General features: G+C 44.2%; 1 protein-coding gene across 14 annotated transcripts in view; it reads right to left on the bottom strand.

The window, feature by feature from the left end:
* The window catches only part of fbrsl1 (fibrosin-like 1), a 1,047,407-nt gene that overhangs the window by 821,436 nt on the left and 198,627 nt on the right, over positions 1-27,344 (bottom strand). The window lies entirely within an intron of this gene.

Raw genomic sequence — 27,344 nt, 5'->3', positions numbered from 1 at the left:
AGTGGTTAGCACCGCAGCCTCACAGCTCCAGGGACCCGGGTTCGATTCTGGGTCCTGCCTGTGCGGAGTTTGCAAGTTCTCCCTGTGTCTGCGTGGGTTTTCTCCGGGTGCTCCGGTTTCCTCCCACAAGCCAAAAGACTTGCAGTTTGGTAGGTCAATTGGCCATTATAAATTGCCCCTAGTATAGGTAGGTGGTAGGGATATATAGGGACAGGTGGGGATGTGGTAGGAATATGGGATTAGTGTAGGATTAGTATAGATGGGTGGTTAATGGTCGGAACGGACTCGGTGGGCTGAAGGGCCTGTTTCAGTGCTGTATCTCTAAACTAAACTAACTTCAGGGAACAGTCAAAAAGAAGCATACATAGAAAATACAGCACAAAAACAGGCCATTTGCCTCGAGTTTGTGCTGGTGTTTATATTCGTCCCCCATTCCAACTACCTCATCTCAGCCTTTCAGAATATATTTTTATTCCATTTTCTGTCATGTACTCATCTATTTTCTTTTTGAAAGCATCTAAGCTATTTGCCTCAACCACTTCTGTGGTAGCGAGTTACACACTCCCACAACACTCTGCGTAAAGAAATTTCTCCTTATTTCCCTACTGGATTTATTAGTAACTATCTGGCAGTTATGGTCCCTAGTTTTGGATTCTCTGACAAGTGGAAACATTCCACATCTAGTCTGTCCAACCCACACATAATTTTAAAGATCTCTAAATATTCTCTTTTCTAAAGACAAAAGCCACAGCCTGTTCAGCCCTTTCCAATAGTTGTAATCTGAGTGTTCTGGTGCCATCCTTGTAAAATCTCTTTTTGCACTTTTTACAAAGCTTCTTTGCCCGTTTTATAGTATGGAGAACAGAACTGTACAAGTTTAACATAATTTCACTACCTTTGAATTCTCTACCCCTAGAAATTAATCCAGTGTTAGCTAGCATTTTAATTGCTTTGGTGACCTGTGATGCTGCTTTTAGTAATTTACTCACCTGTGTCCTTAAACACCTTTACTCTTCTACCCCATTCAGTTCCTTATTTTCCAGTCTGTAGTTAGATCTCAACAATCAGAAACCAGAAGGTCACCATTCCACACACCCCCCAGCCCCCGAATGGGAAATATTGTTTCAGTCTTTAGTTGTCCTGTATCTTATAAAAATGGGGTGCTATTTGTTGGGAAGGGCAAAACAAAATTTCAAATAGATGTCATGGATGGGGAGGGAAAAAAAGGGAACAGTTAAAAGTTTGAGAAACAAAATAAATTAACGTAAGCACAAGTTGGAGGAACAGAGAGAAAGAAAGCAGCCAATTACCCAAGCAAACCATCTTTCAAAAAATTCGAGGAACATTACAAATAAGAGGACTTAGAAGTAAAATCCAGCTGGTGGTTTATGGGGTAGTAACAATGAGAGAGACCTGGCTGCTGCCTGAACACGACTGGGAGCCAAGTACAAGGGCTTTGGAAATTTTCGAAGGATAGGGTAAAAAGGAAAGGGGAGGGGTGTGGCGATTACGTCAGCAAGGAAACATATAATTTAGTGTAATTAGTATGTGTAGAACTAAGAATCAGTAGAAGAGACTGGTGGGAGTATTTTATAGATGTAACTACGATGACAATTACTGGGGACATGGGTTCGAATCCCACCACAGCAGAAGGTGGAATTTGAATTCAATTAATAAATCTGGAATTAAAAAAAGCTAGTCTAATGATGGCCATGAAACCATTGTCGATTGTTGTCAAAACCCATCTGGTTCACGAACGTCCTTTCGGAAAGGAAATTTGCCGTCCTTACCTGGTCTGGCCTACATGTGACTCCAGACCCACAGCAATGTGGTTGACTCGTACATGCCCTCTGAAATGGCCTAGCAGGCCACTCAGTTGTATCTGACAGCTACAATGTCAATAAAACAGAATGAAACCAGACAGACCACCTGGCATCAACCTAGGCACCGGAAATGATGGCAAATCCAGCCCTGTTGACCCTGCAAAGTGCTCCTTACTAACATCTGGGGGCTTGTGTCAAAGTTGGGAGAGCTGTCCCACAGACTAGTCAAGCAACAGCCTGACATAGTCATACTCACGGAATCATACCTTGCAGGCAATGTCCCAGACATTGCCATCACCATACCCGGGTGCGTCCTGTCCCACTGACAGGACAGACCCAGCACAGCTGGCGGCACAGTTGTATACAATCGGGAGGGAGTTGCCCTGGGAGTCCTCAACATCGACTCCGGACCCCATGAAGTCTCAAGGCATCAGGTCAAACATGGGCAAGGAAACCTCCTGATTACCATCTACCGCCGTCCCTCAGCTGATGAATCACTAATCCTCTTGAAGGACGCACTGAGGGTGGCAAGGGCACAGAATGCACTCTGGGTGGGGGACTTCAATATCCACCACGAAGAATGGCTCTGTAGCACCATTACTGACCGAACTATCAGAGTCCTAAAGGCTGCTAGACTGGGTATGTGGCAGGTGGTGAGAGAACCAACAAGAGGGAAAAACATACTTGACCTCGTCCTCACCAATCTGCCTGCCGCAGATGAATCTGTCCATGACAGTATCGGTAGGAGTGACCACCTCACAGTCATTGTGGAGATGAGGTCCCGCCTTCACATTGAGGATACCCTCCATTGTGCTGTGTGGCACTACCAGCCTGCTAAATGGGATAGATTTCGAACAAATCTAGCAATGCAAAACTGGACATCCATGAGGCGCTGTGGGCCATCAACAGCAGCAGAATTGTACTCAACCACAATCTGTAATCTCATGGACCAGCATATTCCCCACTCCACCATTACCATCAAGCCAGGAGACCAACCCTGGTTCAATGAAGAGTGCAGGAGGGCATGCCAGGAGCAGCAACAGGTATACCTCAAAATGAGGTGTCAACCTGGAGAAGCTACAACACAGGACAACTTGCATGCCAAACTGGATAAGCACCATGTGATAGACAAAACTAAGTGATCCCATAACCAATGGATCAGATCTAAGCTCTGCAGTCCTGCACATTCAGCCGTGAATGGTGGTGGACAATTAAACAACTAACTGGAGGAGGTGGCTCCACAAATATTCCCATCCTCAATGATGGAGGAGCCCAGCACATCAGTGCAAAAGATAAGGCTGAAGCATTTGCAACAATCTTCAGCTAGACATGCCAAATGGATGATCCATCTCAGCCTCCTCCTGAAGTCCCCAGCATCACAGATGCCAGACTTCAGCCAATTCGAATCACTCCATGTGATATCAAGAAACGACTGAAGGCACTGGATACTGCAAAAGCTATGGGCCCTGACAATATTCTGGCAATAGCACTGAAGACCTGTGCTCCAGAACTTGCCGCGCCCCCAGACAAGTTGTTCCAGTACAGCTACAACACTAGCATCTACCTGACAATGTGGAAAATTGCCCAAGTATATCCTGTACACAAAAAGCAGGACAAGTCCAACCCAGCCAATTACCGCCCCATCAGCCTATTCTCAATCATCAGTAAAGTGATGGAAGATGTCACCAACAGTGCTATCAAGCAGCACTTGCTTAGCAATAACCTGCTCAGTGATGCTCAGTCTGGGTTCTGCCAGGGCCACTCAGCTCCTGACCACATTACAGCCTTGGCTCAAGCATGGACAAAAGAGCTGAACTCAAGAGGTGAGCGGAGAGTGACTTCCCTTGACATCAAGGCAGCATTTGACCGAGTATGGAATCAAGGAGCCCTAGCAAAACTGAGGTCAATGGGAATCAGGGGGAAATCTCTCCGCTGGTTGGAGTCATACCTAGCGCAAAGGAAAATGGTTGTGGTTGTTGGAGGTCAATCATCTGAGCTCTAGGAATCACTGCAGGAGTTCCTCGGGGTAGTGTCCTAGGTCCAACCATCTTCAGCTGCTTCATCAATGATCTTCCTTCAATCATAAGGTCAGAAGTGGGGATGTTCAGCACCATTCGTAACCTCTCAGATACTGAAGCTGTCCATGTAGAAATGCAGCAAGACCTGGACAATATCCAGGCTTGGGCTGATAAGTGGCAAGTAACATTCACGCCACACAAGTGCCAGGCAGTGACCATCTCCAACAAGAGAGAATCTGACCATCTCCCCTTGACATTCAATGGCATTACAATCGCTGAATCCCCCATTATCAACATCCTCGGTGTGACCATTGACCAGAAACTGAACTGGAGTAGACATATAAATACCGTGGCTACAAGAACAGGTCAGAGGCTAAAAATCCTGCGGAGAGTAACTCACCTCCTGACTCCCCAAAGCCTGTCCACCATCTGCAAGGCACAAGTCAGGAGTGTGATGGAATACACTCCACTTGCCTGGATGGGTGCAGCTCCAACAACACTCAAGAAGCTCGACACCATCCAAGACAAAGCAGACCACTTGACTGACACCCCACCCACAAACATTCACTCTGTCCACCGCATGGTGGCAGCAGTGTGTACCGTCTACAAGATGCACTGCAGCAACGCACCAAGGCTCCTCCAACAGCACCTTCCAAACCTGCAACCTCTACCACCTAGAAGGACAAGGGCAGCAAATGTATAGGAACACCACCACCCTCCAAGTCACACACCATCCTGACTTAGAACTATATCGCTGTTCCTTTACTGCCGCTGGGTCAAAATCCTGGAACTCCCTTCCTAACAGCACTGTGGGTGCACCTATCTCACATGGACTGCAGCAGTTCAATAAGGCAGCTCACCACCACCTTCTCAAGGGAAATTAGGGATGGTCAATAAATGCTGGCCTGGCCAGCAATGCCCACATCCCATGAATGAATTTTAAAAAATAAAAGTACATATATGCTTTTAAGAAGAAAAAACAATAATAGGTTTAATCTTGCATATAGATTGGGAGGAAATAGATATATTGAATACATTTAGAATATTTTCATCAATATTATGCCTTAAAGCCAACAGTATATACAATATACTATTCAGTTATGAGCAATTGTTAGGCCAATATGTTTTTTGTTGAACAATATTTTTCTTTGGTCCACTGACTGGAGATCTGAATTTTTTTTTGAAGAAATTTAAAACAGGATGACTGCTGGCAGCTTAAGATGAGCACCTCGTTTGCTACAGTCTATCCTACACTGCAAAGGACTGTGAGGAGGGAGACGAAATGGGCTGTGCATTTCCCAGCAAGAACCAAGACCTAGGAAGTTTAAAAGAACTACCTGTTCTTTTCAGCAAGCAGAGAAATACTGCTAATTGCTACATTTGAATCAGATTGGCTGTCATGTGACACCCCCTCCCCATCTGTGGTTTTAAGCATTTTTTTTCTCTGCAGCAGAGGAGAAGCAACTGGACTCTGACTTGAGCACACCCTTGCTCTCTCTCCATTCCAGCTTGAAGGCTTTCAAATCCTGCTGGTTAACTGACCACTTTTGCATACTCCAAATACAATCCAAAACCCTGTTGGAGGAAATCATCCGCATCGCTATCGCCAAAGGAATCACTGAACCAGTCATCTACCTTCTTCAAACTAAAAGCCTCAGGACCACTGAATCAGCTAGAAGCCAGCCGAATCATCAAACCCCACAGACTGTATATGCCTTTTTTGTTAAAAATGGACTCTCACTCAACTAAACTATCTTTCCCCACTCTGTAACCTATTTGTGTGTATGTAAACCTCTAGTGTGAGTGAGAGAGTGAAAGTTGTCGCATTGTTTATTATTTTATTGGTTTGGTTTGGTTTGGGTGCAATAAAGTTTAACTCTTTCTTTGTTAACTCAAGAAAACCTGTCCAAATGGTTCTTGTTATGATCATAGCAAGTAAGTAATCAAACACCGACTGAACTGGCCAGTACATCCACTTTAAGAAAGAATTAAGCCTGCTAACAAGAGAGGGAAAAGAGGGAAGCCCTTCAACTCCTCCTCACTTGACCGTAACAACAATGAACCAAAATAGTTAGCAATGTAGTGCCAAGAGAGCACCTTGGGAATTGTGACTATAATATGGTTGAATGGGAGGAAAGAGAGCATACAGATGACAATACTTCAAAGAGACAAGAAAGAAATTGACTAAAATTGGGTGGTAGAAATTATAAGTTGGAAAATTCATAGACTGATGGCGAAATCTACTCAAAAAATTAGTCGTGTACTGAATGCAAATCCAATATAGCAAAACAAGGTACTTCTGGGGTGATGCTACCATGATCTATTTCAGTGTGGTCGGGATGGTTCATAAAAGGATAAAGGTAAGTGGAAGGGATGAGGACTGGGAGGATTATATGAAGCAATGAAAAAAGACCAAGAAAATGAGGGCAGAAAACCTAATCGACAATATCAAGGGTAATACAATTTTCTTTATATAACTATGTTTACGAAAAAACCTATAAAAGATGAGGTAGGCCCATTAAAATAGATCTAGGAATGAAAATAAAAGTTAAGGATATGGCAAAACCACTAAATGAAGATTTTCCTTGAGTCATTAAATGCAAGAGTACCAGACTTACACCAGTGATTGATGAGGAGAGAAACTGAGAGGGTTTAACATAAACAGAACATTTTTCATGTATAAACTAATGAGATTGAAGCCAGACCAATTTCCAAGCCCATATGGTTTCTACTTAGGGTTATTAAAAACAAATGCACATAAATTCGAGACACAAAATTTTGCTAGATTTCTGTATCATTGCAGAGAGCTGCCTGGTATGTGGGCCAGGCTTGATGGGCCAGCTGGCCTTTTCCTATCGTCACGGACCTGTAATTATTTTTCTCCTCGAATTAAAAACAGTGTGCGTGTCTTTAAGACTTTGTTAAAAATAGTGCACCTTTAAGGGAGAGAACGTTCTAAAGCCACTGTGTGTCACAGCTGCATTTTTTGTAACCCTGGGCAACAGCAGGAGAGAGAGGTCACATGGTAATGTTTCCATTTGGCTGTGTGGGTAACTGGCAGAAACCAGTTAGTTCTGAGAGACTTTAGAGCGAGGCAAACTGAAGAAAAAGAAAGCTATTTCCTCTCAGAAAAATTCTACAAGGAGCTCCAAGCCTAGTTAATTCCGAGCAAAAGAAGCCTTTTCTTGTCAAGAAACCGTTTGTATTGCTGTGCTCATCGTTCAAAGAACTGTTTAATGCTTGCTGCAGCTGAAGAATTGAATGTATATCTTCTGAAGGACTATTTCCATCAAATACACATTAGAAGACCTCATCCATCAGGGACATAACCTACAAAAACTTAGTTATTTTATTTATTCTTAAGTTACAGCTAATTTTAAAAACAGTTTTTCTAAAAACCAATTAACTACTGTTACTTCTGAATATATATGCGTGACTGGAGAGTTAGATTAAAATAAGAAATTATAAGGTCTTTAGACATCGGTTTATCTTAATAGTGTTTAAGATTTAGTTTTTTAAATAAATAGTTAGTTTGTTGTTGTCTAAAGATACCTGGTTTGGTCTGTTTCATTCTGGGGGTACTAGAGTGTTTAATTTGGCTGTTTTCCGATTGGGTGTGAAAGCTTAATAAAATGCTGCGACCTGTGGAGTGACAGGACTGAAGTAACAGTGCATTGCTCCCACAGCAGTCGTAACACTGCCTGTCAACTTTGTATGTTCGCCCACAACAGAAGGTAGCAGGAATGAGAAACTGGTGGAATCCATTACTAAACAGAATAAATGAGACAAAAACAAGAAATGCTGGATTCACTCAGCAGGTCTGGCAGCATCTGTGGAAACAGAAGCAGAGTTAACGTTTCGGGTCAGTGACCCTTCTTCGGAACTGACAAATATTAGAAAAGTCACAGATTATAAACAAGTGAGGTGGGGGTGGGGCAAGAGATAACAAAGGAGAAGGTGCAGATTGGACCAGGCCACATAGCTGACCAAAAGGTCACGGAGCAAAGGCAAACAATATGTTAATGGTGTGTTGAAAGACAAAGCATTAGTACAGATTAGGTGTGAATATACTGAATATTGAACATCAGCAAGTGCAAACCTGAAGAAAAACAACCTGAAAAAAACAGTGGGTAAGCAAACTGAACAAACTAAGATGAAATGAAATAAATGCAAAAAAAAAAATTGTAAAAAATGTAAAAAGGAACGCAAAAAAAAGGAAGAAAAAAATAACTAAAAATGACTAAAAAAGAAAGTAAAGTGGGGGGCTGTCATGCTCTGAAATTATTGAACTCAATGTTCAGTCCGGCAGGCTGTAGTGTGCCTAATCGGTAGATGAGATGCTGTTCCTCGAGCTTGCGTTGATGTTCACTGGAACACTGCAGCAATCCCAGGACAGAGATGTGAGCATGAGAGCAGGGGGGAGTGTTGAAATGGCAAGCAACCGGAAGCTCAGGGTCCCGCTTGCGGACTGAGCGGAGATGTTCCGCAAAGCGGTCACCCAGTCTGTGCTTGGTCTCCCCAATGTAGAGGAGACCACACTGTGAGCAGCGAATACAGTATACTACATTGAAAGAAGTACAAGTAAATCGCTGCTTCACCTGAAAGGAGTGTTTGGGGCCTGGGATAGTGAGGAGAGAGGAGGTAAATGGGCAGGTATTACGCCTCCTGCGATTGCAAGGGAAGGTGCCCTGGGACGGGGACGAGGTGGTGGGGGTAATGGAGGAGTGGACCAGGGTGTCGCGGAGGGTACGATCCCTTCGGAATGCTGACAGGGGAAGGGAGGGGAAGATGCGACTGGTAGTGGCATCACGCTGGAGGTGGCGAAAATGGCGGAGGATGATCCTTTGGATATGGAGGCTGGTGGGATGAAAAGTGAGGACAAGGGGAACCCTGTCACGGTTCTGGGAGGGAGGGGAAGGGGTGAGGGTAGAGGTGCGGGGAATGGGTCGGACACAGTTGAGGGCCCTGTCAACCACAGTGGGGGGACATCCTCGGTTGAGGAAAAAGGAGGTCATATCAGAAGCACCGTCATGAAAGGTAGCATCATCAGAGCAGATGCGTCGGAGACGGAGAAACTGGGAGAATGGAATGGAGTCCTTACAGGAGGTAGGGTGTGAAGAAGTGTAGTCGAGGTAGCTGTGGGAGTCAGTGGGCTTATAATGGATATTGGTAGACAACCTATCCCCAGAGATGGAGACAGAGAAGTCGAGGAAGGGAAGGGAAGTGTCAGAGATGGACCATGTAAAGATGAGAGAAGGGTGGAAATTGGAAGCAAAGTTGATAAAGTTTTCTAGTTCGGGGCGGGAGCAGGAAACGGCACCGATACGGTCATCAATGTACCGGAAAAAGAGTTGGGGGAGGGGGCCTGAGTAGGACTGGAACAAAGAATGCTCGACATATCCCACAAAAAGACAGGCATAACTAGGACCCATAGCGACACCTTTTACTTGAAGGAAATGCATGGAGTTGAAGGAGAAGTTGTTCAATGTGAGAACAAGTTCAGCCAGGCGGAGGAGGGTGTTGGTGGATGGGGACTGGTTGGGCCTCTGTTCCAGGAAGAAGCGGAGAGCCCTCAAACCATCCTGGTGGGGGATGGAGGTGTAGAGCGATTGGACGTCCATGGTGAAGAGGAGGCGGTTGGGACCAGGAAACTGGAAATTGTCAAAATGACGTAGGGCGTCAGAAGAGTCACGGATGTAGGTGGGAAGAGACTGGACCAGCGGAGAAAAGATAGAGTCAAGATAGGAAGAAATAAGTTCAGTGGGGCAGGAGCAGGCTGACACAATGGGTCTGCCGGGACAGTCCCGTTTGTGGATTTTGGGAAGGAGGTAGAAGCGGGCTGTCCGGGGTTGTGGGACTATGAGGTTAGAAGCTGTAGAGGGAAGATCTCCAGAGGAGATGAGGTCAGTGACGGTCCTTTGGACGGTGGCTTGATGTTCGGTGGTGGGGTCATGGTCCAGAGGGAGGTAGGAAGAGGTGTCTGTGAGTTGGCGTTGAGCTTCTGCAAGGTAGAGGTCGGTACGCCATACAACAACAGCACCACCCTTGTCTGCAGGTTTGATGACCATGTCGGGGTTAGACCTGAGAGAACGGAGTGCCTCAAGTTCAGAGGGGGACAGGTTAGAGTGAGTGAGGGGGGCAGAGAAATTGAGACGACCAATGTCTCGCCGACAGTTTTCAATGAAGAGATCAAGAGCGGGTAAGAGGCCAGGGTGAGGGGTCCAGGTAGAGGGAGAATGCTGGAGGCGGGTGAATGGGTCTGCTGGTCGGGGGGAGGACTCCTGGTCGAAGAAGTGAGCCCGGAGGCGGAGGCGACGGAAGAAGAGCTCAACGTCATGCCGAGCGCGAAATTCATCGAGGTGGGGGCGTAAGGGGATAAAACTGAGACCTTTGCTGAGTACAGAACGCTCAGCATCAGAGAGGGGGAGGTCAGAGGGTATAGTGAATACACGGCAAGGGGTCAGATCAGAAGGGGTGGGGTCAGAGGGAAGTGAAGCGGAAGGAGGATCTGGAGGGGCATTAGTCCCCATCAGCTGCTGGAGCTTGCGTTCCTTCACACCTGAAAGGAAGAAAAAAAGTTTTTTGTTAATGCGTCGGATGAGACGTAAGATGAGATGAAACTGCGGAGTAGAACAGATTTGAGAATAAATGAGAACTTGGAAAGCCAAGTAAAGAGAGCCAATCAGCACTTTTTCATGAAATGTTAGTATCTTCAACTAACCTAACAGAATTCTTTGATAAAGTTAATGGGGTGGTAGACAGAAGTTAAATGGATGTCATATACATGGATTTCCAGAAGGCATTTGATAAAGTTACGCATGAGATTTAGGGTCAAATTTCAGGTGCAACAAATTAGAGGAAACTGATTAGGAGATGGATGTAGAGAGATGGGATATAAAGGACACTCTTGAGACAAAGGGAAGTAATAAATAGGATCAACAGGAACTGGTGGGCCCCAGCTTTTCTATATATATGACCAGGAGTTAAGAAGACTCAATTGCATTCAAGCTTGCAACGGATACCAAACTTTGAGCTATAGTGAAGCGGAGAGCGGAAAATTTCAACACAACATAAATAGGTTCAGTGAGTGGATGGATCAATAGTAGTCAGAAGCAATTCAACATAAAGTGTGAGGTAGAAGTACAGTCTCAATGCAGAAACACTGGCGTGGGGATTGATAATACAAGTTAAGGAATCAGGCACTTAACACTGGCGAGCAAGATAAAGGAAAATCCGAAGGCATTTTCTAAGTATATTAAGGGCAAGAGGGCAAGCAGGGAAAGAGTAGGGCCCATTAGGGACCAAACTGGCAATCTGTGTGTGGAGCCAGAGGATATAGGTGAGGTTTTAAATGATTACTTTTATTCTGTGTTCACTATGGAGAAGAACAATGTAGGTGTAGAGATCAGGGAGGGGGATTGTGATATACTTTAACATATTAGTATTGAATGGGAGGAAGTATTAGCTGTTTTAGGGGGCTTAAAAGTAGATAAATCCCCAGGCCCAGATGAGATGTATCCCAGGCTGTTATGTGAGGCAAGGGAGAAGATAGCAGGGGCTCTGACACAAATTTTCTAATCCTTTCTGGCCACAGGACAGGGTACCAGAGGACTGCGAATGTGGTACCATTATTCAAAAAGGGTAGCAAGGATAAACCAGGTAATTACAGGCCGGTGAGTCCAACATCAGTGGTTGGGAAACTATTGGAAAAATTTCTGAGGGACAGGATTAATCTCCACTTGGAGAGGCAGGGATTAATCAGGAATAGTCAGCATGGCTTTGTCAGGGCCAGATCGTGTCCAACTAACTTGATTGAATTTTTCGAGGAGGTGACTAGATGTGTAGATGAGGGTAAAACAGTTGATGTAGTCTACATGGACTTCAGTAAGGCTTTTGATCAGGTCTCGCATGGGAGATTGGTTAAGAAGGTAAGAGCCCATGGGATCCAGGGCAATTTGGCAAATTGGATCCAAAATTGGCTTAGTGGCAGGAGGCAGAGGGTTATGGTCGAGGGTTGTTTTTGCGAGTGGAAGCCTGTGACCAGTGGTGTACCGCAGGGATCGGTGCTGGGACCCTTACTGTTCGTAGTGCACATTAATTATTTAGGAGGTATGATCAGTAAGTTCGTGGATGACACGAAATTGGTGGTGTTATAAATAGTGAGGAGTAAAGCAGATTCCAGGATGATACAGATGGGCTGCTAAGATGGGCGAAGCAGTGGCAAATGGAATTTAATCCTGGGAGGACGAACGAGGCAAGGGAATATACAATGGATGGTAGGATCCTAGGAAGTACAGAAGGTCAGAGGGACCTCGGTGTTGCCCATAGATCACAGAAGGCAGCAGCACTAGTAGATAAGGTGGTTAGGAAGGCATATGGGATACTTGCCTTTATTAGCCGAGGCATAGAATACAAGAGTAGGGAGGTTATGATGGAGCTATATAAAATGCTAGTTAGGCCACAGCTGGAGTACTGTGTACAGTTCTGGGCACCACACTATAGGAAGGGTGAGATTGCACTGGAGAGAGTGCAGAGGAGATTCACCAGGATGTTGCCTGGGCTGGAGCGTTTCAGCTATGAAGAGAGACTGAAAAGGCTTGGGTTGTTTTCCTTGGAGCAGCGAAGGCTAAGGGAGGACATGATTGAGGTGTACAAAATTATGAGGGGCATTGATAGATTAGATAGGAAGAAACTATTTCCCTTAGTGGAGGGGTCAATAACCAGGGGGCATAGATTTAAGGGAAGGGGCAGGAGGTTTCGAGGGGATTGTAATTTGGAATGCACTGCCTGAACAGGAGGTAGAGGCAGGAACCATCACAACATTTAAGTAGTATTTAGATGAAACGCCATAGCGGACAAGACTACGGGCCAAGTGCTGGATAATGGGATTAGAATAGGTAGGTGCTTGATGGCCGGCACAGACATGATGGGCCAAAGGGCCTGTTTCTGTGCTGTATGACTCTATGACTTTTAAGTGATCAAGACAACTAATGGGATGTTGGATTTCAATGCAAGAGGAAAAGTAAGTATTGCATCTATACAGACTGCTGGACAGACCTCACTTAGACTAATGTGTTCGACTGTAGAAATGATATACTGGTCTTATTGCAACAGGATAATATCTGGGATGAAGGGACATATGATGAAATATTATATAAAGCTAGAAATGAGAATACTAAGGGATTGATCTGATTTAAGGTGTTTAAAATAATGAAGGAAATTGACAGAATAGATAGGGAACAACCCTTCTGTCCAGTAGAGGAGATAACTTTAGTATTCAAACACAAAAGGTGATAAAGAATATCAAATACACTGCCCTAAAAAGTCTTCAGTGTACCATCAATTGAGGTGTACGGAAGTAGGGGTATTAATGGATCTGAGGAATGGCAAAATATTGGGATTAAAAAGGTAAAGTGCTGCTGTGGCTAAACATCAGTGCAGACTCAATGGCCCTTATAGTCCTGCATCGATAGATAGACTTTAAATATCTTCAGTGTGCATGTAACACCATTTACCCAATATCACAAGTGTTTCCAATATTAGCTAATAACAGCAGACACTCCAGATTTTTCTTATATACATCATAAGTGTTCTCCGATTTGTGGAGAGGTGGGCGGGGGTTGGGTGGGGAAGAACGAGCGGAGTAGAATCTAGTCTCTGGTAGTCCATTAAACATTCAACCAGTGAAAGTGTATTTAATACCTAGTTTTGTTTCCTCCAACATAGAAAACTGGGTAAGTTGGTGTGTGAATTAATATTTGTCTATGTTTGTTCCCTAAAGCTAGTACAGCATTATGTTGGCCCTCCCCAATGATGAAGGACCATGCTGCCTTGCTATTTCAGGAAACTGTAATTCAGCTCTTGGAATTTATGGGGCAAAGGTGGATATATGGAGTTAGCTCACAGATCAGCCACTATCGCATGGAACAGCGGAACAGGCTGAGGTAGGGGGGCGGGGGGCTAAATAGCCTAACCCCTGTCCAATGTCCCTACAATTACATAATTGAACTTGGGTTTATCAACACTAATTTTTAACCTCTGAAGCTGAAGGCTTAATTTAAGAAATCTCTCCAGCAACAAGCAATATATTTAACAAGCCTGAGAAAAAGGTCCCGAGCTTGACATTTTTAAAATCCTCGATATAAGTTCCCAATGTAGATCAAATAAAAAGGTTATAACCACTGTATTTCAAGATAACTAAGCTTTGAACTTTTCAATCATGATACGGAAATTGGATCTGAGCCATTGTCACTTTGTATGATCTCAACCTGCTTTGAATTTGCAGCACTGTAACTTCTCTAGCCGGAGAAGCTGCTGGGGCTCTTGCTTATATATGCGCTGTTCATAAATCACAGTACTTGCTACTCAAGTATTGGGATGCATGTTAGCGTAATATGGACCAGCAATTAAATTAAATAGAGGAACTCTCTATGAACTAACACTAAGGACAAAAAAAGGGAACAATTTACTTTATCCTATCACAAGCAGAACCTCAGCTACAGTGTGCAGACAGACTTCTAATGCATTTAGGAGATGCATCAATGAAAGGGGTTAAGTAATCCCAAGGAAATGAAATTAATTGAGCTTAGCACTTCTGTTTACACTGCTTAGTTAAACCTGATTAAGCATATTACACGTGTACACAGCAACTAAAAGAAACTGAATTGGTCACTAAAGAAATTATCCAGAGTCGAGTCTCATTAGAAATTTCAAAATGTTATTAAATTTTTAACAATTTATGTGGTTTCAGGCTTTAAATATACAGTTGCCTGCAACATAGTTACAGGGGTCAGGATATAGACGGCCACCTGCAAATCCCAACACAGTCAATCACAAGTCTGGAGACGGAGGGGAAAAGAGAAGCAGTAAGAAAATGTTAGAGGACAAGTCACTCCAGATCTTTCACATAGCAATATCATCAGAAGCTTAGAAGTACTGTGTTGATCTTTTGCAAAAATGAAGATCAGGGAATGGGGTGCTGAATAGATACATTCAATTTAAGGTTCACAAAACTGCCCCTCATGGTCCAGTGAGTAAGAGTGTCACTCAATGTAGTACTCAGCTTTACAGAGTACCAAATGCCAGATTTAATCCCCAGCCTGCCTCAAGAAGTCCCAACTGTTAACCAATTCCTCCTGCTGCAAAGTACATGTGTGTCAATGTAACCAAAGACATGTTCAGGTCTGGCTGTGATGCCTTTCATGATAAAATAGTCTCCTACCATTCACACAAGACTAGCAGTTTGCACAGTGAGACTTCCAGAAACCATGGAATCCTACCTCAGCACTCTGCACTTTTGGAAAGTGGGGTAGTTTCACACAGAGAACAGCTGGAACAAATGCTTCTTGGACTATTTGCTGGAAGCAAAAATGACTCAATTAAGAAAATAAGAGATGGAGAATATTTATACAGGTTAGAGAAATTAAGTACATCAGGTCAGATAGCTGTAATTTGCACCTAAGAAAAGATTGATGGGATCAGGATTTTGTAAAAAATCATTTTTTCTTTCAGAGAGGATTTTGAAATGAGCTATGTCTGGTTAAGTGTGTTTAAAGATAGCGAATTAGTTTCCACATGTACGCTGAAAATACGCAGCTCTACCTCACCACCACCTCTCTCAACTCCTCTACTGTTGCTTAATTATCAGACAGCTTGTCCAAAATCCAGTACCGGATGAACAAAAATTTCCTCCAATTAAATGGGAAGACTGACGCCATTGTTATCAGTCTCCATTCCAAACTCCATTCCCTAGCTACTGACTCCATCCCTCTCCCTGGCATCAGTCGGAGATTAAACCAGTCTGTTTGGAACATTAGTGTCACATTTGACCCCGAGATGAGCTTCATATTCATATTCACGCCGTCACTAAGGCAGGCTGTTTCCATCTCCATAACATTGACTGACTGTGCCCCATCTCAGCTCATCTGCTTCTGAAACCCTCATTCATGCCTTTGTAAACTCTAGACTTGACTATTCCAACACACTCCTACTGGTCTCCCACATTCTACCTTCTGTAAAGTTGAGGTCATCCAAAACTCTGCTCCCCATGTCTTAACTTGCACCAAGTCCCGTTCGCCTATAACTCCTGTGCTCGCTGATCTACACTGGCTCCCAGTCAAGCAACATATTGATTTTAAAATACTCCTCCTTGTTTTCAAATCCCTCCATGGCCTCGCTCCTCCCTATCTCTGTAATTTTCTCCAGTCCCACAACCTTCCAAGATATCTGTGCTCCTCTAATTCTGGCATCTTGAGCATCTCCAATTTTAATCGCTCCACCACTGCCTTCAGTTGCCCAGGCCCCAAGCTCTGGAATACCCTCGCTGCACCTCACCTTCCTCCTTTAAGTCTCCCGTTAAAACTTACCTCTTTGACCAAGCTTTTGATCATCTGACCTAATATCACCTTATGTAGCCTGGTGTCATATTTTGCTTTATAATGTTCCTGTGAAGTGCCTTGGGGCATTTTGTTACATTACAGACACTATATAAGTATAGTAGTTGTTGTTATTGTTAAATGCACAGTTTAAAAAAAACACAGGCGTTGAAGTCACCATTGAAGCCAATGAGCTAGTTTGTGGAATGTGCCAGCACACTGTTGATACCATGATGGTCAATAGCCTCATCCCAGGTGCAGAAAGCCAGGATGTTTCTTATTCGTTTTGAGATCAGTTTTCTTCAAATCCACCCCCAGGAAAAGGGGTGAAGGGGGTAGCTGGTTTTATTGATGCGCTGCATGGTGAATAACTGAATGGTGAGCAAGTTATTAGGCCAGTTCCACCACTGGCTGGGTACAAAGACAGAAGGGACAGTAGTCAGCCAGCTAAGTCTGAGACAGAGGCCTATCTTAACAAGGAGAAACTCAAGTCCAGAGAAATGATCAAAAAAGGCTAAGCAAGCCTGCTAGTCTGGATAGTTTGGCGCATTTTTATTATTTTCGTCATCGTCGAGGAGGGTTCTGTCATCAGTTGAATCAAGGTGAGTTTTGATTACATCTGTTACTCTGTACATTCACTAACTACTACAAGATAAAGTAACTGACAACTTGTATTTGCTCTCATTTTACTAAGTGTTTCTGTCAATTGTGGAAAAGATTGGATGATAGGCATAATATACATGTGAAAGAAACTCTATCCAATTCAGATCACAAGTCAGTGCCACATTAAGACTGCTGAATTACACTATTTGTAATTAGATATTAGTGTTGAGAGTATATACTGCTATACTCTCAGCACTACATGAACTGCTATGCCTGTGCTGGGACGAGGAAGCAGTACCCCAGGACATGCGCGATGCCAATATCATCACCCTCTATAAAAACAAAGGTGACCGTGGAATCTCCCTGCTCAGCATAGTGGGGAAAGTCTTTGCTCGAGTCGCTCTGAACAGGCTCCAGAAGCTGGCCGAGCGCGTCTACCCTGAGGCACAGTGTGGCTTTCGTGCAGAGAGATCGACCATTGACATGCTGTTCTCCCTTCGTCAGATACAGGAGAAATGCCGTGAACAACAGATGCCCCTCTACATTGCTTTCATTGATCTCACCAAAGCCTTTGACCTCGTCAGCAGACGTGGTCTCTTCAGACTACTAGAAAAGACTGGATGTCCACCAAAGCTACTAAGTATCATCACCTCATTCCATGATAATATGAAAAGCACAATTCAACATGGTGGCTCCTCATCAGAGTCCTTTCCTATCCTGAGTGGTGTGAAACAGGGCTGTGTTCTCGCACCCACACCTTTTGGGATTTTCTTCTCCCTGCTGCTTTCACATGCGTTCAAATCCTCTGAAGAAGGAATTTTCCTCCACACAAGATCAGGGGGCAGGTTGTTCAACCTTGCCCGTCTAAGAGCGAAGTCCAAAATACGGAAAGTCCTCATCAGAGAACTCCTCTTTGCTGACGATGCTGCTTTAACATCTCACACTGAAGAGTGCCTGCAGAGTCTCATCGACAGGTTTGCGGCTGCCTGCAATGAATTTGGCCTAACCATCAGCTTCAAGAAAACGAACATCATGGGGCAGGACGTCAGAAATGCTCCATCCATCAATATTGGCAACCACACTCTGGAAGTGGTTCAAGAGTTCACCTACCTAGGCTCAACTATCACCAGTAACCTACCTCTAGATGCAGAAATCAACAAGCGCATGGGTAAGGCTTCCACTGCTATGTCCAGACTGGCCAAGCGAGTGTGGGAAAATGGCGCACTGACACGGAACACAAAAGTCCGAGTGTATCAGGCCTGTGTCCTCAGTACCTTGCTCTGCGGCAGCGAGGCCTGGACAACGTATGCCAGCCAAGAGCGACGTCTCAATTCATTCCATCTTCGCTGCCTCCGGAGAATACTTGGCATCAGGTGGCAGGACTATATCTCCAACACAGAAGTCCTTGAAGCGGCCAACACCCCCAGCTTATACACACTACTGAGTCAGCGGCGTTTGAGATGGCTTGGCCATGTGAGGCGCATGGAAGATGGCAGGATCCCCAAAGACACATTGTACAGCGAGCTCGCCACTGGTATCAGACCCACCGGCCGTCCATGTCTCCGCTATAAAGACGTCTGCAAACACGACATGAAATCGTGTGGCATTGATCACAAGTCGTGGGAGTCAGTGGCCAGCATTCGCCAGAGCTGGCGGGCAGCCATAAAGACAGGGCTAAATTGTGGCGAGTCGAAGAGACTTAGTAGTTGGCAGGAAAAAAGACAGAGGCACAAGGGGAGAGCCAACTGTGCAACAGCCCCGACAAACAAATTTCTCTGCAGCACCTGTGGAAGATCCTGTCACTCCAGAATTGGCCTTTATAGCCACTCCAGGCGCTGCTTCACAAACCACTGACCACCTCCAGGCGCGTATCCATTGTCTCTCGAGATAAGGAGGCCCAAAAGGAGAAAAGAATTCGATATTGGGAAGTATGGGCACATTCCTAGAAATAAGGTGCTTGGACTGTTTACTGCAGCGACCATCACTGCTGTACTGAGAAAATATTAAAGGCAGGCCGAAAATATGTAATAATTGGGCGGCACAGTGGTTAGCACTGCAGCCTCACAGCTCCAGCAAACCCACAGCTCCAGCAACCCGAGTTCAGTTCTGGGTACTGCCTGTGTGGAGTTTGCAAGTTCTCCCTGTGACCGCATGGGTTTCCGCCGGGTGCTCTGGTTTCCTCCCACCACCAAAGACTTGCAGGTTGATGGGTAAATTGGCCATTGTAAATTGCCCCTAGTGTAGGTAGGTGGTAGGGAATGTGGGATTAATGTAGGAGGGGATGTGGTAGGGAATATGGGATTAATGTAGGATTAGTATAAATGGGTGGTTGATGGTCAGCACAGACTCGGTGGGCTGAAGGGCCTGTTTCAGTGCTGTATCTCTCTATGACTCTAATTGGCTTTAAGAAAACAGTATTAGGAATTTTACTGTACTAAGGGTAACTGTGACATTATATATGGATATTATATATTGTTTCTAATAAATAATTTAATCAAGAGTTCATCGATTCTGTTTTTATACTTAAAACACTCCGATCTTTGCTAGTATACTGAAGTGACCATGTCTGCTGACGAGGTCAAAGGCTTCGGTGAGATCTATGAAGGCAATGTAGAGGGACATCTGTTGTTCGCGGCATTTCTCCTGTAGCTTGCGAAGGGAGAACAGCAGATCAACAGTGGATCTCTCTGCTCGAAAGCCACACTGTGCCTCAGGGTAGACACGCTCAGCCAGCTTCTGGAGTCTGTTTAAAATGACACAAGTGAAGGCTTTCCCCACTATGCTGAGCAGGGAGATTCCACGGCAGTTGTTGCAGTTACCGCGGTCACCCTTGTTCTTATAAAGGGTGATGATATGGGCATCGTGCATGTCCTGTGGTTCTGCTCCCTCATCCCAGCACAGGCAAAGCAGTTCATGGAGTGCTGAGAGCACAGCAGGCTTGGCACACTTGATTATTTCAGGGTAATGCCGTCCTTTCCAGGGGCTTTTCCGCTGGCTAGAGAATCGATGGCGTTACTGAGCTCCGAATTTGTTGGCTGTTCGTCCAGCTCGTCGATGACTGGCAGAGACTGGGCTGCATTGAGGGAGTTATCAGTGACATCATTTTCCCTGGAGTACAGTTCTAATAAGTGCTCCACCCAGCAGTCCATTTGCTTGCTTCGGTCAGTGATCGTTTCCCCTGATTTAGACTTGAGGGGGGCGAACTTCTTGATGCTTGGCCCAAAAGCACTCAATGCTGTCGTACATTCCTCTGATGCTTCTGGTGTCAGAGGCCAGCTGAATACGACTGCATAGGTGTTGCCAGTCGTCGTCTGCACAGTGCCTGGCTGTTCTTTGCGCAGTGCTGCTGGCGTCTTTAAGTGCTAAGGATGTTAACTGGCTGGGGGCTTTCTTGTAGTTCAGCAATGCAGTGCGCTTGACGGTTATGACTGGTTCCATCTCTTCAAAGTGAGATTGAAACCAGTCTGCAATCTGCTCCTCACATTTGCCAAAGGTGGTCATTGCTGAGTCATAGATGTGGGACCACTTGGTCTCTGCATCCCCTGCAGGAGTGTTTTGAAGGGCTTTTTCAAGCGAATTGAGAAATCTTTGGAACAGCTGTGGGTAAGAAATTCTGGTAGCGTTGATGCACAGGCAGCCATTCTGCTTGGAGTGATGTAACCTCTTTGGTTTGAGTCTAACTTTGCTGCACACCAGGAAGTGGTCGGTGTCGCAGTCCGCACTGTGGAAGTTGCGTGTGATTTGAATCCTGTTTATGGAGGCTCGCCTAGTGACGATGAGGTCCAGCTGGTGCCAACGACGTGATCTTGAATGTCTCCATGAAACCTGATGACAGGGTTTAGTTTGAAAGAACGAGTTGGTGATGCAGAGGTTGTGGTCGGTACACAATTTCAACAGTCTGTCCATTCTCATTCATCCTTCCAATGCCATAGCGCCTGAGGCAGGAGGGCCATGAGTCATGGTCGGCCCAAACCCTGGCATTAAAGTCCCCCAGCAGGAACAATTGTTCGGTATTAGAAATGCTACTAATGATATTATGGAGTTCCTCGTAGAACTGTTCTTTAACTTCACGTGGGGAGCAGAGTGTTGGAGCAAAGATGCTGAGTACTGTACTGAGTACAGAGTAGGTGTACTGGACCAGAGGTGGTGAACAGTTGGATGGATAGTATGCGTTCCATGCTGTCTTGGTTCTTCTGGATCCCTACCCTGCCAGCAGAAGGTATAGTTTTGCTCCCTTAGTAACACGAAAGCTACGAAGCATCATCACCTCGTTCCATGACAATATGAAAGGCACAATCCAGCATAACGGTGCATCATCAGACCCATTTCCTATCCTGAGTGGTGTGAAAAAGGGCTGTGTTCTCACACCCACACTGTTTAGGATCTTCTTCTCACTGTTGCTCTCTCATGCGTTGAAGTCTTCAGAAGAAGGAATTTTCCTCCACACAAGATCAGATGGCAGATTGTTCAACCTTGCCCATCTCAGAGCAAAGTACGGAAAGTCCTCATCAGGGAACTCCTCTTTGCTGACGATGCTGCATTAACATCCCACACAGAAGGGTGTCTAGAGAGATTCATCGACAGGTTTGCGGCTGCCTGTAACGAATTTAGCTTAATCATCAGTTTCAAGAAAACGATCATGGGACAAGATGTCAGATATGCGCCGCATGGAAGATGGCAGGATCCCCAAGGACGTATTGTACAGAGAGCTTGTCACTGGTATCAGACCCACTGGTCATCCATGTCTCTGCTTTAAAGATGTTTGCAAATGCAATATGAAGTCTTAAGACATTGACCACAAGTCGTGGGAGCCAGTTGCCAGCGATCGCCAGAGCTGGCGGACAGCTATAAAGGCGGGGTTGAAGAGAGGCGAGTCGAAGAGACTCAGCAGTTCGCAGGAAAATAGACAGCAATGTAGGAGAGAGCCAACTGTGTAACAGCCCCAACAACCAACTTTACCTGCAGCACCTGTGGAAGAGTCTGTCACTCTAGAATTAGCCTTTCTAGCCACTCCAGGCGCTGCTCTACAAACCACTGAACACCTCTAGGCGCTTACCCATTGTCTCTCGAGACAAGGAGGCCAAAAGGAAGGAAGGAAGAAACTTAAAGCACTCATTATCTAACGCCCAATAAGTTTTAAGTCTCCCAGGGAATCTAATTCAGCAGCATCTAGAAACCTGGAGTTGGAAGTTCAAATCTCTAAACCAACTGCGTTGCCTCTGGGGTGGTTCAGAGAATCGGAACTATGCTGTTTCAATATATTTTCCAGTTTCACAGTAGATCACTCACAGAAGTGAATGCCCCTACAAGCACACAATGCACTAAAAATACTGGTCAACATTTGATAAGGTCCCACAGTAAGTGGATAAATCGCCAGGGCCAGATGGATTGCATCCCAGGTTGTTAAAGGAAGCCAGGGAGGAAATAGAGGATGTGCTGAGGATCATCTTCAAATCCTCACTAGATACAGGAGAGGTACCTGACAATTGGAGGTCTGCGAACATAGAAACATAGAAAATAGGAGTGGGCCATCTGGCCCTTAGAGCCTGCTCCACTATTCATTATGATCATGGCTGATCATCCAACTCAGTAACCTGTTCCCGCTTTCGCCCCATACCCTTTGATCCCTTTCGACCCAAGAGCTATATCTAACTCCTTCTTGAAAACCCTTGTACCATTGTTTAAAAAGGGTGCGAGAGCTTTGCCAAAAATTATAGGCCGGTCAGTCTGACCTCGGTGGTGGGTAAATTATTAGAATCAATTCTGAGGGACAGGATTAATCCCCACTTAGAAAGGCACAGATTAATCAGGGATAGTCAGCATGGATTCGTTAGAGGAAGGTCATGTCTTAGTAACTTGATTGAGTTTTTTGAGGAAGTAACAAGGAGAATTGATGAGGGTAGTGCAGTGGATGTGGTCTACATGGATTTTAGTAAGGCATTTGACAAGGTCCCTCATGGCAGACCGATCAGTAAAATGAAAGCCCATGGGATACAGGGGAAGATGGCAGGTTGGATCCAGAATTAGCTCAGGGACAGGAAACAAAGGGTAGTAGTCGACGGATGTTTTTGTGCCATATTTCAATGAGTTGGACAAGAATGTAAGGATTACAATTAGGAAGATGATACAAAAATTGGCCGTGTGGTTGATAATGAAGAAAAAAAGCTGTAGACTGTAGGAAGATGTCACTAGTCAGATGGGCGGAACAGTGACAAATGGAGTTCAATGCAGAGAAGTGTGAGCTAATGCATTTGGGGATGGCTAACAAGGCAAGAGAATGCACAATAGATGGTAGGATACTGAGACATGTAGAGGAACAGAGGACCTTGGAGTGCATGTCCACAGATCCCTGAAGGTAGCTGGACAGGTAGATAAGCCGACGCATAGAATTTAAGAGTTGGGAGGTTATGCTGGAACTGTATAAAACACTAGTTAGGCCACAGCTGGATTACTGTGTGGCGTTCTGGTCACCAGCTACAGGAAAGATGTGATTACACTACAGAAGGTATAAAGGAGATTTATGAGGATATTACCTGGAATGGAGAATTTTAGTTATATGGAAAGATTGGATAGGCTGGGTTGTTTTCTTTGGAACAGAGGAGGCTGAAAGGAGACCTAAAGTGTACAAAATTATGAGGGATCTGGATAGAGTGGATAGGAAGGCCCAATTCCCCTTGGTTGAGGAGTCCATAACCAGGAGGCATAGATTTAGGGTAAGAGGTTTAGAGGGGATTCAGGGGGAAATTTTTCACCCAGAGACTGATGGGGATCTGGAACTCTACTGCCGGAAAATGAGTGATAGAGGTAGAAATCCTCATTACATTTAAAAAGTAACCTACAAGGCTATGGACCAAGAGCCAAAAATGCTGGATTAGGCTGGATGGCACCTTGTCAGCTGATGTGGACACAACTGGCTAAATGGCCTCCTTCCATGCTGTAAATTTCTATGATTCTGTGAACTTCACGCTTTTATTTGTTTGTGGGATGCGGGTGTCGCTGGCTAGGCCAGCATTTATTGTCCATCCCTAATTGCTGTTGAACTGAGTGGCTTGCTAGACCATTTCAGAGGGCATCTGAGAGTCAACCACAATGCTGTGGGTCTGGAGTCATATGTAGGCCAGACCAGGTAAGGACGGTAGTCATATTAGTGAACCAGATGGCTTTTTACAACATCGCCAATGGTTTCACGGTCACCATTAGACTAGCTTTTTTAATTCCAGGTTTATTAACTGAATTCAAATTTCAGCATCGACCATGGTGGGATTTGAACCCATGTCCCCAGAGCTTAAGCCTGGGCCTCTGGATTACTAGTCCAGTGACATTACCACTATGCCACCACCTCTCAATATATACATAGGCAGTTCCGCTCAGCAATCTTCTTTTAAAATCAGGTTAAATATTTACAAAGCTATGGCAAACAGTAGTTGAACAACAAAGATGATGACACCCACAGCGATAGCCAAGCTCTGTTACTATCTCCAGCAATGGGTTACCAAAACTCAATCAGCTACATTCACTTGTGTACATTATGCTGTACCAGATGACCAGTTTCAGCAGATATCCTATGTTTTAAATCATGTGACTGGATTAAAAGTAAACAGTCTACTCCTGAAAATTCACGTTTTTTTTTTGCATTGCAAAAATGTGAATTATCCAGTAATTTGAATAAAGCGAATTAGCAAAAGTAATCTAACTATCAGAATTTAGATCATGGTACAGCATTACCACGTGTTTTCTGCTAATTATAGTCTGCTATTTAGAAGTTATACATAGAGCCGTTCTTGGATAAAATACCACTGTTTTCTGAAATACAAAAGTCGAGAAACAAGTGCAACATTTTAAATACATCCTTATTACCCGACCAAAACTTCCTGGCTTGCGTTAGGTGAGCCAGAATTACCATCCATGTGTCTGATTAGTTGAAAGGGGATGTGCACATATAAGAACATAAGAAATAAGAGCAGGAGTAGGCCATTCGGCCCCTCGAGCCTGCTCCGCCATTCAGTAAGGTCATGGCTGATTTGTTGCCTTAACTCCACTTTCCTGTCTGCCCCCATAACCTTCCACTCCCTTATGGATCAAAAATATGTTTAATTCAGCCTTGAAGAGAATTCCAAAGATTAAAGACCCTATTGGAGGAAATTCCTCCTTATCTAGGTCTTAAAAGGGAGACCTCTTATTTTGAAACTGTGCCCCATAGTTCCCCACGAGGGGAAACATATTCTCAACATCTACCCTGTCTAGGCCCCTTAGAATCTTATATGTTTCAATAAGAAATGTTTCATTCATTATATGTTTCATTCTTCTAAACTCCAATGAGTATAGGCCCAACCTGCTCACCCTTTTCTCATAAGACAACTCCTTCATCCCAGGAATCAGCCTAGTGAACCTTCTCTGAACTGCCTCCAATGCAAATATATCCCTCAAGTAAGGAGGCCAAAAGTGTACACAGTAGGTGCTTCTCACCATTGCCCTGTACAGCTATAGAAAGACTTGCCTACTTTTATACTCCATCTCCCTTACAATAAATGCCAACATTCCATTAGCCTTCCTGATTACTTGCTGTACCTACATGCTAACTTTTGTGATTCATGTACAAGGACATCCAGATCCCTCTGTGCTGCAGCATTCTGCAGTCTCTCTCCATTTAAATAATATTCTGCTTTTCTATTCTTCCTGCCAAAGTGGACAACCTCAGATTTTCCCACATGATACGCTAGCTACCAAATTTTTGCCCACTCACTTAACCTATTTATATCTCTTTGGGGAAACTTTGTGTCCTCCTCACAACTTGCTTTCTTACCTATCTTTGTATCGTCCACAAATTTGGTTACAATACACTCGGTCCCTTCACCCAAGTCATTAATACAGTTGAAGCCCCAGCACTGATCCCTGTGGCACTCCACTAGTTACACTTTGCCAACCTGAAAATGCCCATTTATCCCATCTGTTTTAGTTAGCCAATCCTTCATCCATGCTAATATATTACCCCCAACACCATGAGCTCTTGTGTAGTAACCTTTAATGTGGCACCTTATTGAATACCTTTTGAAAATCCAAATACACTACATCTACGAATTCCTCTTTATCCATCCTGCTTATTACATCCTCAAAGAACTCTAATAAATTTGTCAAACACTATTTCCCTTTCATAAAACCATGTTCACTCTGATTGCATTATGATTTTCTAAATGTCCTGCTACTACTTCCTTAATAATGGATTTCAGCATTTTCCCAATGACAGATGTGAGGTTAATTGGCCTATAGTTTCCTGCTTCCTGTCACCACCACCCCACCCCCAACCTTTTTTGAAGAGAGGTTAGCTATGCTGATTTATCAGCCTAAAAAAATTGCAATATCTTTTTGAATTGTCAGTAATTTGAATTACTGAACATCAAATTCAAAGTAAAATGTGTGTGTGGAAATTCATGTAAGCATTTGTACAGCTCCCGGCTTTAAAAAAACACCACTGTGTCTAAAGCTGGTAAACGCAGTGATGTGAACACTAATTCTGCCAATTCCATCTCATACAGAGGTGAAGGTGTGGTTAAGCTTCAGGGAAGAGTTGCTTAGATGCGACATGTGCAGGTTTAATGCTTGAATAGTAACATACAAAAGACATGAAGCTGAGGCATTTCATATTAATTGGGCAAAAACCTATAAACTGCAGATTCAAAAATCCTGCTGGAAAGCAGATTAAAAATAATAAATGCATTATTACCTTTTTAGTTTTGAGACAAAGTTCAGAATAACTATTGGGATAATGACATGTCTGTTTTAAAGGGGAAATTTCGTTTCTTTCTAGCTTAAATGTGGAGAGATTTTCAGCACACAGGCAAAAGTACTCTTCATACACAAAAATCTGCAATGTGTTACTAAACATCTGACCTAGTACTCTAATATCAGAGCACTTCAGTAAACGACAACCTACCTTCCTTTAGAACGAAGCAGCTTGTGCAAGTGATCAAATAACGCCGATCTCACACAACACAGCCAAGTCTCAAACTGTTCTTTCCATTTCATTCAGTCAAGAAATATTGATCGTGTGATCAGAACATTTTCCAGTTGCCTGCCATAATTCCTCTTGTTGAATTGTCACTTTTTAAAAAGCTATCTGGGACTAGCAGCTTTTCAGACAGGCATTGAATCAAGACAAGGGGTACATAAAGCATGACTGCTCGTACTGTATTGAGAAACTAATGGGCAGGTTGATCTGAAGAACTATACGGCAAGCAAGCCTTTCAATCCTAATTCTCAGCAAAGAATTAGTACAGCCCATTACCACTATTAATTTTCAGCTAGTTTACTTTGATAAATTTCCTGACATTTTGATTAAATTAGAAACGTTCCTTTCTCCTTAGCAGAGATAGAAGAGCAATTGGGAAGAGCCTCTCCATTGCTAATGACACAATTCAACAGGCTACTGGTTGAAATCCACTCCACCTTAGATTATGTTATGGGGCAACCTGAATCACAGTTTGAGATAGTTTCCAAACAAAATCAACCATGAAGGCAACTGTAATTTT

The sequence above is a fragment of the Heterodontus francisci genome, chromosome 23 (genome assembly GCF_036365525.1).
Source record: "Heterodontus francisci isolate sHetFra1 chromosome 23, sHetFra1.hap1, whole genome shotgun sequence".
NCBI lineage: Eukaryota > Metazoa > Chordata > Chondrichthyes > Heterodontiformes > Heterodontidae > Heterodontus > Heterodontus francisci.
This window is presented reverse-complemented; position numbering and strand designations above follow the sequence as displayed.